Source organism: Petaurus breviceps, unplaced genomic scaffold (genome assembly GCF_028583685.1).
Source record: "Petaurus breviceps papuanus isolate PSGF00001 unplaced genomic scaffold, PetGlider_PUasm1.0 79, whole genome shotgun sequence".
In the NCBI taxonomy this organism is placed as follows: domain Eukaryota; kingdom Metazoa; phylum Chordata; class Mammalia; order Diprotodontia; family Petauridae; genus Petaurus; species Petaurus breviceps.
In genome coordinates, this window is record NW_027186523.1 from 13,824,357 (window position 1) to 13,841,731 (window position 17,375).

At 39.2% G+C, this 17,375-nt stretch overlaps 1 protein-coding gene across 40 annotated transcripts in view; it reads left to right on the top strand.

Moving 5' to 3' along the window:
* LOC138175830 (CUGBP Elav-like family member 2) overlaps nucleotides 1-17,375 on the top strand; it is a 696,702-nt gene that overhangs the window by 581,656 nt on the left and 97,671 nt on the right. The window lies entirely within an intron of this gene.

Below are 17,375 nucleotides of genomic sequence, written 5' to 3' on the forward strand. Positions count from 1 at the left end.
CCTTTAAAGGGTACTTAAAATACAATTGAGCTGCCATCATCATTTTCCCAAGTGCTTCCAACAAGTAATTTCCAAACCAGGTAAACGACCTGTGCATGAGAGTCTAAGGTAGAAATCTAAATGAGACAGTGAAATGAACCTCACATTCATCAAGAATTATTAGCACTGGAGAGATCTCTGGCCCCCCAAAAAAAAATCAGTTGAAAGTCACTGCTGTTGCAGATGATGAGATGAATAAATATCACTGCTAAAAACAATATCTGATGTCTTGCTCAGATGTTTAATGGATTTATGTTTTAAGCATGGATAACATGAAATTGCCCTGAGGCTTTTTTCCAAACTTGCTGTCTATTTTTAGGAGGGAATAGATCTCTTTTTGCAAGGCTCATTTGTTAAAAAATGGAGGTAGTTCATCATTTTTGTTTACACATGATTAGAAAAGGAAAATTACAAGCCATACCTACTTTCCTTCTCTCAGCTAGCACAGATCTCCAAGGCCTTGAGGGTAGTAGTAAGAGGACGCAAATAAAATAAATGGAAGAAAATGAGAGAGTAAGATTTTATTTGTTTGTATGTTGTAAATGAAGTTGTCATTCCTAAACCAATCAAATCATGCATTTTTTATGAGAGATTGTAACTTGCAGAGAAGTGAAAATGTTAGACACTAATTAATAAACGTGGCTGGAAAAGCAATTCAGAAACTACCCAAGACTCAGAAGTTAAGTCGTAGAAAGAACATTGGAATATAAAAGTCAGTTTTGCTTCCCTGTTAACTTCATAATGAGACCACTCTATGTTTGGAGTTTCAAGACAAGTATTTGGCTTAAAATTTCCCAAGTTAGTTTTGAATCCATGGGTTTAAAGAGTTCCTTATTGCTTGGCTATTTTTTGGGGGGGGGAGGGAGTTGAGGAGGGTCCAGCTTTAGTTTTGCTCTTAAGTTGGTACTGTTAACATAATATGAAGCAGCTGGGAATAAGTAAGGGATACTACAGACTTCCACTAAATATTTGTCTACGCCATGGTTAGTTTGGAATGGAGTGTTGTTTTAAGTCATCATGTTAACATTCTATTTAACTTTAATTAAAACTAGAAAATATTGTAAGTGAGTTGCTTGGAAAGCTCCCCAAACCACTTTCAGTATTCTTCTATGAAGGAAATAACCAATTTAATTTAAATTCTGGACTTTTTCAGTCTTTGGGATAGAAAATTATGGTGTTACACTCTTAGGCATTGTAACATGAAATATATTTGTTAATCCATAATTTTATATGGCTTTATTGCAAAGTAAATCTGTGTTTTGGGACATGAGAAAGTAAAGAAGTCATTATACCCTTTTGCAGAATATATGGTTAATAAAAAATGTATTCATTGCCATCTGCACTTTTTCCATCCAGGATCTCAAAACACTTTATAAGCCTTTAGATGTCATAAACACCTCACCTCAATGATGCCTATGATTTGCCTCAAATATCAAAGAATGTCAGTAGTAGGAATTAAATCTATAACATATTCCTTACTAACTCCTGTTCTAAGCCCCTATCCTAGAATAATAAACCAATAGCAACAATAACACTTTTTTGTGTGGAGAAGATAATAAGCATTTATTAAGTGCCTACTGTGTTACCCAGACCCTGTGCTAAGTGCTTTACAAAAACCTCATTTGATCCTTGCAACTACTACCCTAGGAGAGAGGTGCTATTATTTTCCCCATTTTACAGTTGAGTAAAGTATGTTAGGTAAAGGAAAAGTGACTTACCTAGGGTCAGATAGGTAGTAAATGCCTGAGGTCAGATTTGAACTCAGATCTTCCTGACTTCAGGCCTAGCACTCTATCTACTTGGCCACCTACCTGCCTCTAATGTACTCTGCATGCATCAGAGTATATACTATTAGGTTTTATAGAGCCAGACCTACATAGAGATGGAATGGTGTTCAAACAATGGGATTTGGGGGACATCTCGAATGTCCATAACCATGAATTTTTGCTCTTGGGGCAAGAGGAGTGAAAGATGCTCTCAGCTAAAAAAAGATATTAAGACAGTAGCCTGAGGTCAGTGGCAGGTAGGTGCCCACCTCAGTAGATAAGGTGGTAGCTTCCTATTGTAACTAATCATTCTTGCTAACTGGATATCAATTGAGCCATGCACAGATTATGTAGAGGCCCTAAAGAGGGCAAGAGAAGGGCAACCCTTACGTGCCAGGCACTGTGCTAATTCCTAAGAATATTGAGAAAGGTAAGAACAATCCCTGCCCTCATTGATCTTGCATCCAAGTGAAGGAGACAACATTTAAATAGCTAGGTACTGCCGAGATCTATGCCAAGAGTAGTCTCAGAAGGGACGGCACTAGCAATCAGCTAGGGAGACCAGAAAAGCCCTCTTGCATGAGGTGGATTAAAGCTGTTTTAGAGGGAGCTAAGAGGCAGAGGTGAGGGGTCAGAGCATGGGAGATAGCTGGTGTGAAAGCACAAAAATGGGCGATGCAGTGTTATGTGCCAGGAATAACAGGCTGCTGGTAACTGGATAAGAGAATGTGTGGAGAGGGGGAAAGTAACGGGAGACTGAGACAGCAGACAGAGGCATTTATAAAATACTTCGAATGTCAAGCTCAGGTCTTTAAGGCCACTGTAACCAATGGAGAAGGGGGTGGAGGACTGACATGGTCAGACCTATACTTCAGAAAAATCACCTTAGCAGCTAAGTGGATGATGGATTTGAGGCATCCCTGAGGCAAAAAGAGATCAGTTAGAAGGCTCCTCTAGTAGTCCAGGCATGAGGCGATGAGGGTGTTTACTAAGGCGGCCATGGATGGCTGTGTGAGTGAATGTAAGTGAAACAAGTATGGTGAATGAGGCTGAGGGATCAACAGTAATACCAAGGTTGAGGGCCTTGGTAACTGGGAGGATGGTGGTACCCTGAGCACTAATAGGTAAACTCAAGAAAGGGTCTGGTTTGGGGAAAAAGATAGTTGTTTTAGATATGTTGAGTTTGAGATGGCTGTGGACATCCAGGTTAAGATGTCCAAAAGGTAGTTGCTGATGAATGACTATAGCTCAGGAGAAAGACTAGGGCTGGATATGTAGATGGAAGAATCATCTGAATAGGGCTGATAATTGAACACTTAGGAGCTGATTAGATCATCAATAAAAATTGTTTGAGGAAAAAAAAAAAGGATCCAGGACAAAGCCTTTGGGGACACCCATAGTTAGTTAAAATGAGATGAATGAGGAACCAACAAAGGGCACGGGGAAGCAATGGTCTTACTAACAGATGATCCAAGAGAGAGTACTATCACAAAAACCTACAGGAAAGAGGATCAGAAAGAAAGAGTGTCAGAGAAGTCAAGAAGGATGAGCTTTGAAAAAGGTCTTTAAATTTAGCAGTTAAGAGACATTCTCCATCTGTGTATCCACTTCTACTCTCCACTACCACTATCTTCCAGTTCACCCCAGACAGCCCTAGCATCATCTCTCCCTCTTAATGCTGTTTGTCAATAAAGATAAACCCTAGGCAGGAGGTGGAACTTCTATCAAGGAAAAAAAACAACAGAAGCAGAAGGTTTGGGGGTCCATTCTGCCCCTGCAAACATAACAGCTATGAGTCTACCAGTTTTCTCTTTTCTCCCTCCCCATCCTCACCACCTTGACTTCCTTCTGTTGTGTCAGGCCAAAGCCAAGACTGTGCTTCGAAGCACAGAAGTTGAAAGATTCTGGGTCTGTGCACTTTAGGCATTCCCAATTCCCCTCCTGGTCTTGGCTTGAGTTGGGTATTACTCAGGATGTTGTTAACTTCCCCAAGGTCCTGGTGGAGAAGCACTGACTTCCCATTGTCAGGCAAACATGTTATTTGAAGGAGATAGGGGTTGCCAATTTAATTGAGAGTGTTAGCTTCACTCTTCTTTGTGTAGATGCATAGCTATTTCCCCAACATCCCATCAAATGAGGGAGTTGGCTCTTGGCACTCTCTAAATTCAGCTCTCTAGGACAAAGCCCCACTTGTCCCAACCTGGCTATAGTTCTTGGACCCATAAAGATTATTGCCCTCAGCATTCAGGTGAAATGATGTCTTACTCTGGAGACTCTGTCAGCACAATGTTGCATAATCTGTCAGACACAGTCATGTAGGGGAGATAGTTTTGCTTAACTCTATCTCCCCCCACGTTTTAAAGAGGTTTGATGGAAGAAGAAACTATATTGGGAAATGACTGTGGTATAAATATTTCTTTAAAGCATTAATAAAACTTAAAAAAAAAGGAAGGGTGCTTAGAAGTTACATCATCAGTGATTCCTTCTTTATAATTAAATATTGCTCCCCTCCTTTTCTTCAGGTACACCCAGAAGGGAAAATACATTAAGTCACTAACACATTCATGTATGAATTCTTTCCTCAGATCATTTTCCTCTTTGATAGGGACACTTGGGAAAATGAAGGGGAATGGAGAGGTACCAAAGATGAAATTCGCCTATTTCACAATTTTTCCTACAGCTGGTCCTATTCATGTGTGTATTCAGTGTTCTTCCATTCATTTTCCCTGGTTACTATGGTTATTTTATCGGCATCCTGTTAGGAAAGAGCAGTCTGTTTGCAGACCCAAAAAAAATCACTTTAAAAGAAAAAAACCTGTTACAGAAACTATCCGTCATCATGGTATGTTGCCAGACTAAGTAAAATGCTAATGGGCAAGACACCAAGGACATAAGTTCACTTGCTGGGAAACCTTTAGTAGAACCTTTTAAGTTTGAAAGCATGACCACTGTATTTATGTACATGAAAGTAAATGCTGGACCCTGTGCCCAAGGCCTAACAGGAGTTACGAAGCAGATCTAATGGAAAACATCTCTCCCTTCCATTCCTTTTCTTGCTTGGTTTTCATGGCCATCTGTGGGGTGATGGTGTTTTGGTGTTTTTGTTTGTGTACTTTGGTTAGAGGTTTTGTTGGTTTGGAGGGAAGGTATGGGGGGGGGCCAGTTTATTTGCTTCAGGACAAGTTCTGCACTCTTTAAACTAGTGACAAGATAAATCACAGCAAGTAAGAAAGACAAGAGGAGAGAGAGAAGCCATCGGCATGTGTAGGTGGGGCCAATATAAACTATATGACCAAACAGAATCATTACAACACTAATGACTTTTGAAAATTATTTGTAAAGCTTATTGGAAGCTTATTTTGAGATGAATAAACCTATGCCAAGAGATTTGAGTAATGGTTTGCTCTGATTGCAAAAGCATACTGTATCTAATCTGAAAATCACTGTGGCCTCATTGGATTGCTCTGGCAGCAACACATGCACTGTAAATGAAGCACTACAAAGTCTGCCTTAGAAATTGGTGCACTGTAACATCTCAACACTCTAGACATGTCATCTAAGGACTAAGTCCTGCATGAAATCAGAATGGTCCTCACCCAATCAGCCTTCCCAAAGAGTCCAGGAGTAATATTTAGAAGTGCATAAAAATGTCACAGGCATGCCTACCACAACACGAGTCTAAGAGGAGGAGAGTTTACGAGCTGAGGGCATCAGAGAAGGCTGCTTGGAGCAGGTGCCATCTGGGCTGGGGTTTGAAGAATGAATGGAATTTCTCTAGGAGGAGGGGGAGGTGAAGAGAGAGACAGACACTGAGGACATTTCAGACATAGGACAAAGGATGAACAAAGAAAGAGAGATAATAAAATCACTTTTATAAAGCAAGTTGTTGACAGGGACAGAATTTGAGTTCCTTTTGAAATGTCCTATTTTAAATAAACATATAATTTGGTTTTATTATGGAATTATATGAAGGTTATGATGGTTATGCCCGTACAATTAGATCCAGAGGAAGAAAGTCATCTCAGATGATGTATGTATTCCCTCACATCTCACTTAGTTTTGTAGTATTCTGTTCCCATGTGATTTTTTATAGTTGTATCGATGATGTTCTCCTCTCCTCATCCAGGGTCGTAACTAGCAATTCTAATTCCCTAGAGGTAATTCAGTTGAAGGACAGGGCCAGAGTGGGGTAAGAGGTCAAAGGGTAAGACCTCAGAGAGAGATATTAAACTTAGGGTGCTGGACAAGGAGTCAAAAGATCTGAGTTTGAATTCTGTCTCTTCCACTTCATGCCTATATGACCTTGGACAATTACATTAACCCCTATGGGCCTCACTTTTCTTATCTGTAAAATAGATATAAATGTTAAAGATTGTTTTAAAAAAGGAAATATTCAATGTCAGAGGAAATGAAGGAAAATATGAAAAGAGATATACTCAGTAGAGAAGAAAATTATATCCCAACCTGGACTTTTATGATTCAAATTGCCTGTCCCTTTGACCCAGCAGTCTTAATACTGGACATATATCCCCAAAACATTTAGAAGGAAAGGTCCCATATATAACAAAACATTTATAATAGTACTTCTTAATAGTGGGCCGGTAGGTAGTACAGTAAATAGAGTGCCATTCTGGAATCAGGAAGACTTGAGTTCAATCTGGCCTCAGACACTGAGCTATCTATGTGACCCTGAGCAAGTAACTTAACCTTTTTGCTTTAGTTTCCTCATCTGTAAAATGAGTTGGAGAGAGAAATGGCAAATCACTCCAGTATCTTTGACCAGAGGTCATGAAGAATCAGACATGACTTAAAAACAACTGAACAGTTTCTTAATAGTAGCAGAAAAAAATAATAACTAGAAACAAACTGGGAGCCCATCAATCAGGGAATGGCCAAACAATTTGTATTAAATATGTGAATGTAATAGGAAGCCATCACATCCTAAGAAACAGGGAATGTGAGGAATTTAGGGGAAAAAACTGGGAAGTTTTCCATGAGCTGATGTTGAATGAAGTAAGCAGAATCAGGAGAACAATGAGTATAATATTGTTGTTGAAAAAACTAAAGGACAGCCACCCTACGACTGTTAATTGCCAAGGCCAATTTCCATCCCAGTGAACAGAGAAATGATGACGCACACATCCCTTTTTTTGCAGAGAGATGGAAGACTACAGGTGTGGAATATTACATGTGCTATCAGGCTATCTATGTTTGGGGCAGATGGTTTTGTGAAGTGATTTTCTTTGTTACAAGGGAAAGTTTGATGGAGATGGAGGAGGAGAAAGTATGTGAGAAGAAATCACTAAGGAGTAAAACAAAATAGTATCAATAAAACTTTTTTTTTTTAACACGCTAGGGTTGGACTTGATGATTTTGAAGGTTGCTTCTAGCCATAAGCATGACTGGGGCTTTCTAAATGTAACACTGTCAGAAACACTATTCTAAGGGATGCTATTGTCCTTGGAAAACAATTCCACAATAAGGAAGTGATGATAACTGGAATGTGTTTTCTCTTTCTTAAGACCAAAATGTTAATTTCCTTGACTTCAGTTCATTAATCTGTAATAATTTATTTTCCCAAGACCGATTTGTGATATTTTGATAGAGTATTGTCACAGTGGGCAGCTAGGTGACACAGTGGGTAGAATGCAGGGCCTGGAGTCAGGAAGACTCATCTTCCTGAGTTCAAATCTGGCCTCAGACACTAGTTATGTGACCCTCGTCAAGTTACTTAACCCTACTAGCCTCAGTTTTCTCATCTGTAAAATTTACTGGAGAAGGAAATGGCAAACCACTTCAGTATCTCCACCAAGAAAACCCAAAATGGGGTCACAAAGAGTCAGAAATGACTGAAACAACTGAACTATAAGAATTATCACAACAGGATAGTGGAGGCAGCTGTGGAATAGTGGATAGAGTGTTGGGAAGCCCTTTGTTCAAAATCTAACCTTAGATATTTACTAATGGTTTGACCTGGACAAGTCACTTAACCTGTTTGCCTCAGTTTCCTCAACTATAAAATGGGGGTGATAATAATAGCACCTACCTCCCGGGGTTATTATAAGGATCAAATGAGACAACATTTATACAAGCACTTAGCAAAATTCCTGGCACATTGTAAACACTATATTAGTAGTGTTTTTTCCTTTCTCAGCACCTTGACAGCAATCTAGGTTTCTTTCTTGATAGTTGTTATAGACTAGAGCAAGGGTGGCCTTGGGGTTAGAGCATGTGGCCTTCTAGGTGTAGCCTTTTGATTGTCCAAGCTTTATAGAACAAATCCTTTTATTAAAGTGATTTGTTCTTTGAAGTTTAGATTCATTCAAAGGTCTGCACTTGAGAACCTAGAGGACCACATGTGGCCTTGAGGCTGCAGGTTCCCCACCGCTGGACTAGAGTAATATAGTCAATCCATATTTTCTATCAACATTTTTTTAAGATAAATTTCAGCCCTGAATGTAACACACTATTTCCCAGAAAAGTGGAGAAAGGGTTAATGTACTGTGCTTTATGTGGTTCTGTTTTTCAATGTATTCCATAGCCACACTTTTCTAAATTCATTCATAATAAGCATTTCTCATTCATGTTCCACACTCCTTGTTTAAGCCCATGCTTCTTTTCCTAATTTCAAGAATAAATAAAACAAAATGTGAGCTTATGTTGTTATTTAGTATGAAAACACAGAACCTAATCATAGCTAATAACTTTAATAAATGCTAGGCTGTGCCCCTTCCTTGTTTAGTATGTGTTTTGTATACAGAAGGTAACATAGACTCAATAACTAGGATGCCAAGTTACAGATGGGTTTGTGGAATGTTATTTGACAGCCGATTAGAGTAATCTGACAGAAATGATGACTTAATCACCATGACAGACTCCAAATTCCCACATAGAATTCCACCCAGATTAATCTAATTTCCCTGCAATATTTTTTTTTGCCAAAAGTAAATGGTTACACTGCTTGTTCCCCACCCCCCACACACATGTCACATGGTTTTGACAAGAATGTAAATAGGTGTAGTTTTTACAGTGGAAAAGCTGATAAAGTCTTTGAAGCTAAAAACTGATGTGTACCTTCATGTACTCTAAGGTTTTTTTTGTTTGTTTGTTTTGCTTTTTTTTTTTCTCTCCCTCTTTCTGAATATATCTGTGGATGATTAGAAGCTGGATTGAAGATGCCTTCCAGTTACCTGTCTGTGACCAGGCCGGGTTATCCTCAGTGGTCCTCTCTGCCATAGCCTTTTAACTGAGACTTCTTTCAGATTCTTCATGCAAAAAGCTTCTCTCTCTTTGAAGCATTAACTAGACTACTCTATAAGATAGCCAGCAGCAGGAAGTAGCAATCGTTTTTTTCTACATCTGGATCTTTCCATATTTTCTGATTTGGGATAGAGAAGATCCAGAATGACTTTGTGTTCTTCAGAAACTCTTATCTTCCCCCAGTTCTGTTGATAGCAGTTGGGAAAATTAAAGTTTACACGTCCAAGTCAATCCAAAAGTTTTCATTAGTATAGGGCCAGTGACGCAAAAAATATTGATGTGTTGAGGTTGCGTGTGCTCTGTACTCCATTATGAAATTGGCTTCTTGAAAGATGGATGAGAGGCAGCTAGGTGGCACAGTGAATAGAGCACCAGCCCTGGAGTCAGGAGGAGCTAAGTTCAAATTCGGCCTCAGACACTTGACACACTTACTAGCTGTGTGACCTTGGGCAAGTCACTTAACTCCAATTGCCTTGCCTTCCCCCTCCCTCCCCAAAAAAAGATGGATTCAACCTAGCAGTGTGTTTTATCTAGAATGATAATGACTATGTCAGGAGTCAAATAATCAATACTTTTTTTTTCTCTATCTAGTTAACTCAAGGTAAATCTATCTGGCCTTAGACAATTTACTTAACTAGCACATTAACTAACTGCTCATTTTATAGATCCCATGGATCTATTTCGTGCTGTTAACCTTACTGAGATACCTCAAAATATTTCAGCTAATCCTGGCATCATGGAAACATCATTTTATTCTCCCAAAACAATTGTTAGCCTTTTTGGTTATCAATAGGTTTAGAACATTATAGGCAGATTGTCCCTAATAAAAACAGCAAAAAAAAAATGTAGTTTAATTCTAGGTTGCAAGTTCCATTTAGAAGCAGCTGAGATGTTTTTGCATATGATTGAAATTAGGCTGAAGTAATTTAGATTAGTATGTATAAGATGTCCCAAAAGTCTTAGTGAAAAAAGCTTTAAAACTGCATCACTATTTTTTGGGACACTTTATAATCTTTGGTTCCTTATAAACCTATTGGTACATTGGGCATTTTTTTCTGACTTTCAAAAAAGACCCTAGGAAAACCTTAGAAATCATCTAATTCAAGCCCTTTGTTTTACAGTTTTGAAAACTCAGATATAGAGAGATGAAGTGATTTCCTTAAAGTCATATGGGGAATGAGGACCAAAACTAGAATCCAAACCTATGTCTAATGATTCTGAGTGAAGGGCTTCTTCTTACCAGGCTTATTCCTTATATATGCCAATTCCATACTACTACCACTACTGCTACTACTACTACCACTACCACTGCCACTACCACCACCACTGCCACTGCCACTACCACTGCTACTACTACCACTACTGCTACTACCACTACCATAGCCACCACCACCACCACCACCATTACTACTACTATCACTACCACCACCACCACCACTACCACCACCACTGCTGCCACCACCACCACTACTACCACTACTACTACTGCCATTACTGCTACTACTACTACCACTGCCACCACCACCACCACCACCACCACTACTACTACTGCCACTACCACCACCACCACTACCACCACTGCCGCTACCACCACCACTACCACTACCACCACTACTACTACAGACTAATTTTCATATAGCACTTACTATGTTCCAGGCACTGAGTTAAGCACTTTACAATTATTATCTCCTTTGATCCTCACCATAACCCTGGAAATAGGTACTATTTTTATACCCATTTTTGCAGATGAAGAAATTAAGCCAAGCAGATTGAGTGACTTGTCCAGGATCACATAGCTAGTGAGCATCTGAGGCTGAACTGGAACTCAGGTCTTCCTGACTCCAAGCCCAGTGCTCTATCAACTGCATCAACTACCTACCTAGTAAACTCTTTGACCTTAATAACAACAAGTTAGAAAAACTAGACCAGGAGTGGGGAACCTGTGGCCTTGAAGCCACGGAAGGCCACATGTGGCCCAAGGTCACAGGTTCCTCATCCCTGGACTAGATTATAACTTATTTATTTCTGCAATTAAAGTGAAAAAAAATAATTTTTAAAAGACTAAGGAAGAAATCAATATATTGAGGCTTCATGCTTGGAAAAACATAACTGAGGCAGTTTTTTAGATAACTATATCACAATTGAGTTTAAGAGTTTAAGCTACATGTTCATTTCAGGTAAAAGATTTTTACCCTTAATTGACTAAATTTATCATTGCCCTTAGCCCCTGTAGGTGCAGCTTCTGTGAAGGCAGAGGACCATACCCAGAAAAACCATGAACCCAGACTATGGCTATGTCTCCATGATAACACTTGGTTTCACTGATTTTTAATATATTGAATTCTCTAGTTGTTGAATCACAAAGTTTCTACATACTTCATAGGTGTAATTCAGATAAAGATATCTTAACTAGCTTGCTATCGGGTACTTCCCCCAGACCTCTATAAAGAGAAAAGAAAAAAGAGACCTTGGGAGCCCATTATTCAATATTTTCTATATCCTTGAACCTACTCTAGTTTCTTTATAGCCCTACCTTTGTAGAGTGGGAGAGTGAAGCAGTAACTGGGTCAGTTTGGAATAGGACAATAAGGCAGATGGTGGTAATCATTTACCTGGAAATAAATGCCTGCTCACAGCCTTGTGGTATATGATTGTTAGAGTGGCTTTTTTTTTTTCTGACAGAATATGAGAGCCTTCATTTGAGGAGATGTGGGTGGCTTCTCAAATGAAACCTCTTTTTACCATCTGTAATCTTCAAGAAATCTTCAGAAAGCAAAGGGTCATTAAAAATTATAATCATTTCATAACTTCTGTGGTTTAACTGTGAAAGTCTAATTAACTCCCTCTACCTACCTGCTTTATTTTTCCTCATTATCGAGTATGCTTTTATTTTCTTATGCAGGGCACACTTCTTTTGTGAATTCACTTCATTTTTCCCCTCCTTTTATCTTTAAATATTTTATGGGCAGTGAGTTTATAATATGTTTCATCACGGCTTCTTCCTCAAGGGGTTAGGATGGGTTTAATAATGAGATGCATTCCAGTGACTGTGTAAAACCCATTTCAGGTTATAAATGGCATGTTTGATTGAATCTCATGTTAAAGGTGGTTAACTTATCAATCAGTGATGGCCAGGGTTAAACAAGTTTCAACATGAGTGGTTCTGTGTGTAAGAAACCAACGTCATCACTCTTCTTTCCCCTAGGCCCCATATCATCTCTGCCCATGTTAACACTGGCTAGTCAAACTAAGAATTTTTACAGAAAACTGTTATGCATCATAGGCCTATTGCTGTGCCCAAGAATGAGGCCCATTGATTTGGAGTAATCACAATTCGTTTCCATAATGGGAATCCTGGGTAGGGAAGCACAGTGGAAAGTAGCATTCTGTTCCTTAGTATAGTACAGGTTGCTGCTACATGTATTTAGAGAAAGAGGTTGTCAAACAGTGTAATCAGTTTTAACAAGTTGTCCCTGTAGACCTTGGTTTCCCCTCTCCAGGATTTTGTTCTCACCTCTCTTTTACTTCCATTCCCATCAGTTAGAACAGATTTCCAATACCCTGAATGTAACATTAACATCCTCACAATTGAGAAATACCAAGTTATTTCTTAATTTGGACCTGGAAAGAAGAAATTTGCTAGTAGGTCATCTTCTAATCCAGGACATGTCAGTCTTTTAATATTAGTGGTACAGTGACCAAATTTGTCCTCAGATACTTCCTAGCTTTTTGATCCTGGCCAAACCACTTAACCACCTTCTGCTTCAGTTTTCTCATCTACAAAATGGGGATAATAATTGGCCCCCTTTCTCCCAGGGTCTCTGTGGGGATAAAATATTAGTAAAATGCTTTACAAACTTTAAAGTCCTACAGAAATGCTAACTATTTTAATTATTATTATTATTTATGGAGGAATAAAGTAGTGACTCTCCACCACCTCCATGCTCCAGGTTAAAGTAGACATTATTTCTCCAAGATTTTTACATTGGGTTTTATAAGTCTTCAGCTGTAAGACCCAGCTATAAGCTTTGTTGTGGTTGGTTTTTTCCCCCACCACAATTTCTAGAGATTCAGAGAGACAACAGCCACTATTTCCTGAGCCATACTCTTCTCTTTCTACCACTTTTAAACAATGCCTTTTTCCTCCTGTGTCCTAGGCTGGATGACTGGAAATACCCCTTGTCATCCACTTCCTGATACAGATTTGAAGAGGGATATCATTGCTATGATGGAAGAAATGTTGGAAGGTAGAGGTTGTGTCTTCCTGACTCATGGAAGGCAGAGGGTATGGCCCATTGCTACCATTGCCAATTCCCTAGGACTCTGGAAGTTCCTTTGGAAGGGTTAGGTTAAACCCAAGCTAGTATTTTAGTAATATCGGTCCTACTTTATTGCTGGCATGAAACACCTATCCATAAAAATATCTCTCAAGTTTTCATGAGATTTATTCCTTTTTTTCCAAAAAGAAATCTCCTCATACCATTTTCTATCCCTTCCCTTGGGTTGAAACTTCAACCAAAGGTCATTGCCCATTATTCCATATTGGGCAAAGAGTAGCATTGATTCATCCCTAGGCATTTCTTCTAAGACATGCCCTGTGTAAGGAAGGTGGGGGTTATGGAAAGAGTACAGTATTGGGGGTCAGAACACATGTTTTGAATTCTTCCTCTGTTACTTTATCTGCACAACCTTGGACAAGTTATTTAATCATCCTGGAGTGCAGATTCTTCACCTAAAACATGGAGTTGGACTCATTGTTCTCTAAGGGCCCTTCCATTTCTGAATCCTATGACCTTTTAGAGTTACTTGGAATGTTAAACCAGAGTTCTTTCACCTAGTATAAGTTTCCCCATCTCCTCCCTGACACTTATTTCCAAATTTTGAGGGTCATAAGATTTTGTAGAAGTGAAAATGAGAGAATCAGAACCGCTGCCCTATGTTATTTTAATCTTACCTGACATTTTACACCCTGTAGTGATTACAAATCTGTAACAAGTGAATGATGGTTCACTTAGAATAGTATTTATGGAGCATCTTTTCTCAAGGGGGTCACAGTGTTTCCCAGATGTTCTCTAAGTCATCTGCATAATATGTCTGCAGTGGGGTTGTCACACATCCTGTGAAGTCCAAGCTAGTCTGTGTGTATAATGTTTCAGAATGTGTGGCAATAGCTACATTTGCATTATCACATTCCACTTATGGATTGTTGTTGTGTTCAGATCATGACTGATTCTTTGCGATCCCATTTGGGGTTTTCTTGTCAGAGATACTGGAATGATTTGCTATTTGTTTCTCTAGATCACTTTACAGATGAGGAAACTGAGGCAATTAGGGTTAAGTGACTTGCCCAGGATCACACAGCTGTTGTTTGAGGTCAGATTTGAACTCTGATCCTCCTCACTTCAGGCCTGGCAGTATATAGTTGCCCACCTATGCACTTATGGATGGTTCTTACTCTTATGGAGTTTTTCTTGACCAAAACCAAAAAAATCTCTAAGTCTAAACCTCTTCTGGGCCCCACAAAACAAGTAGAATCCAGTTCATCCTTAAACTCTTTACCCCCTAAATCAAGCCCTCATTGTCCTATACCCTAGATCGGGGGTGAGGAACCTGTGGCCCTCTAGGTCCTCAAAGTGCATCATCCCATTGACAGACTTCTATGTTTGGATTCCATCAAAGGGCCACACTTGAGGACCTAGACAGGTCACATGTGGTCTCAAGGTGGGTTCCCCACCCCTGCCATAAATCAGTAGTGTTGAACTCAAATAGAAACTGGCAGCCACTAAATTATACATAATGATCTCTGTGTGTCACATATTGGCTTAATTTTAAAATATTATATAATCTGTATTTTATCATATTTTTATTTACTTGGTTCAGTATTTCCCAGTTTCATTTTAATCTGGTTCCAGTAGTACTGAGGAATGTTGAGGGCTATACCTCTGACCTAAGATATTGCGATGGCCTTTAATTAGTTTCTTGTTACATGTTAGTTACATGCACTTTTTCCTTTCTCCAATCTATTCAAAAGACAATTGCTAAAAAGAATATTCCTAAGGCATAGAGCTGACAATGTCACTGTTCTGCCTGGTCACTGGCTGCTCTCCAGGGCTGGTTCCAGCTTCTGACATTACTCCCCCTCATACAGCTTGTATTACAGCCAAAGTGAACTATTTGCTTTTCTCGGGACTTAGGTCTAAGTGTTCCATCTGCATACATGTGCCCAAGCCACCCTCTAGGAACACTCCCTCCCTCCCTCTGCCTTTCAGAATTTATTTTCTTTAATATGTTGTATTCCAGAGTTGGCCTCAGAGTTAGGAAAACTTAGATCCAAACCCTGCTTTTTATGCACACTCTCTAAGAGTAAACTGTGGGATAGTTAAGGGAGATTCCTCACAAGTAGTTCCCTAAGACAGTGAAATGATAGGTCCTAAAAAAAAAGCCTAAACAACAAAATCTCACCAATAGAATGTAAGCTTCCTGAGGGCAGGAGCTCTTTTGGGGGTTTTCGTTTTTTGCATTGTTTTGGTTGCACCTGGGAGAGGCACAATTATCTCTGCTTCCCCAGAACTCCTGTCCTCCCTTAATAAATATCCAAAAATTAAAAATACAATGTGGAGGATGTGAATATGAGATTTTGTATAAATAAAGATTATTTGAAACTCTGACAGTCCAGTATTTAAAATCTTGCTTGCATTTTGTGCTCTGTACAAGATTAGAAATGTTACAATGCATAAATTATTGATGGTTCACTCATTTGATACTTAACTAGGCACTGCTGTGTAGCTTTTTACATTGTATAACTAGTTAACTTTCATCTTTGTGTCTCATTTCCTGAAGCAGTTTGCAGGTAACTTGAGAACAGAAAGTGTATCTTTGTATTATATATCTTATATTATGTGTTATCTTATATATAGGGCATATATAATATCTAATGTATATAATGCATAATGTATGTATCTATACATATGAACATATATGTGAGGGCATCAGTGAAGCAGTGGATGGAGTACTGGGCCTGGAGTCAGGCTGCCTCATCTTCCTGAGTTCAAATGTGGCCTCAGACTAGCTGTGTGACCCTGGGCAAGTCACTTGACACTGTTGGACTCAGCTTCCTCATCTGTAAAATGAGCTGGAGAAAGAAATGACAAACCACTCCAGTATCTCTGCCAGGAAAACTCCAAATGGAGTCACAGTCAGACATGACTGAAAAAAAGCCTGAACAACAATGATATTTATGTGTATATGCATACATACTACATATATATGTAAATATATAAAATGCACACATATACATCTTTGTATTCCCCCATGCTGCCTGGGGCAGTGGTATACATTTAATGCGCACTCACATGTTTGCTGAACAAATGAATGAAGAGGGAATATTATTTAAACCTTCCATCACAATATCTTTGTTCAGAACCTAAGAGCACACCACCTCTTGGAATCCGGGAGACCCTATGAGAGCATCCACTCTTCCCTCTCCCCCGTGTGCTTTCAAGACCTCCGATAGGCATTAGGCACACATGGCCTGGGCAGACTGATAATAATTTCACATCATTTAAATGCCTGAGCCAAATACCATTCCCCTTTCATTTAAATTAGATAAAACCCAGAGATGTGGCATGCAAGTGATGGGAGTCCACTGGGGAAATTAAAGGTTCAAAGAGAACGGGACCCATTACAATCAAAGCAGTTAGCACAGCCAGTGACTCCATCTACCCTGTAGCTTGTATGTTCCTTAGGGTACAGTGAAAAATGAAACAGAAGGGCTTCTGCAAGTAGTCTGAGGAATTTATTTTAATTGGGATAGAGGTAGCATTCTGTATTTGGAGTGAATGCACAATGGTGTGATTCAGCTTGCTAACGAATTGAGCCCAAAGTGCTATGTGGGAAAAGACAGAAAATTCCACCCTTCCACCGTGGAAAATTCACATATTTCCCTCCTGTCCCTAAATACAGATTTAAGGTGACTGTAGGTTCATTTCTTGGCCCTAGTTGTTTGCATGCTGTTTTGTATTTGGCCTCTTTAAAAAAGAGGGGGGAGAGTTTAAATGATAGCACATGAATTTGTCAAGTACCGATCCCTCAAATTGGTCACCCAAATAGCCATGATCATAGAGACAAGAAAAATGCATTCAGTGGACAATTAGGATGGTTAGAGGCAAAACAAATTACATTCAGATTCATACTAGTCTTTGGGGCCCAGTGAATTAAGAAAATTCAATTCATGGCTATAAAATACTATGCTAATGTTTGACTTGCATGTTTATATGGTTATTGAGGCATTATTTTAACTTTGTAGCTTCT